General features: G+C 41.0%; 1 non-coding gene across 1 annotated transcript; it reads right to left on the bottom strand.

The window, feature by feature from the left end:
* Nucleotides 1–455: 455 nt before the first annotated feature.
* Nucleotides 456–528, bottom strand: TRNAS-CGA (transfer RNA serine (anticodon CGA)). The gene has a single exon. It is a non-coding gene; the product is annotated as a tRNA-Ser (tRNA).
* Nucleotides 529–798: the final 270 nt, after the last annotated feature.

Here is a 798-nt window from a genome sequence, read left to right on the forward strand (position 1 = left end):
ACTATTACTCCGGGTTACTACATCGATTACATATCGACTAGACACGCACACCACACACACATTATATATATATATATATATATATATATATATATATATATATATAAAGCAGTTAGCAGTTAAAAAAAGTATAGAAAAAAAGCAGTTCTGGGTCCGGGTAAATATTTACAGTGAAGTAGACGCGCGTATGAAGCGGTTTATTGACGTTTCACCATTCTGATGAAGGCCGGACCCCGGCCGAAACGTCAATAAACCGCTTTATACGCGCGTCTACTTCACTGCATATATATATATATATATATATATATATATATATATATATATATATATAGTCATATCATAAGAAGCCAACAAACACTGACACCAAGGACAACATAGGGGAAATTACTTGTGCTTAATAAATGAAGTAATGAAACGATAAATTAATGGTAATTAAAGTGGATGAAAAAACAACTTGCCGCAGGTGGGAACCGAACCCACAACCTTCGCATTTCGCGTGCGATGCTCTACCAATTGAGCTACCGCGGCGCTGTTTTACCATCCACTTTCTTGGGTATTTATGTGTCCTAGTAGAACCCTGGGAGTGTTAGCCAGCGCCGCCACTCACAGACCTTGGCAGCGGACGTGGAACGTCCTTCATGCCGCAGGCGTCACGAGAACGTGATCTTTTTGGGTGAAGGCAACTGGTCAATAAACCCACATATGCTACCTAAAGGCATCAATGTTGCCGGATTCGGGACCCTCGTTGTGTAATCAACGAGAAGAAAGCGGGTTAACCGAGGGGCCCGATTTTGATTA

The sequence above is a fragment of the Dermacentor variabilis genome, chromosome 9 (assembly GCF_050947875.1).
Source record: "Dermacentor variabilis isolate Ectoservices chromosome 9, ASM5094787v1, whole genome shotgun sequence".
In the NCBI taxonomy this organism is placed as follows: Eukaryota; Metazoa; Arthropoda; class Arachnida; order Ixodida; family Ixodidae; genus Dermacentor; species Dermacentor variabilis.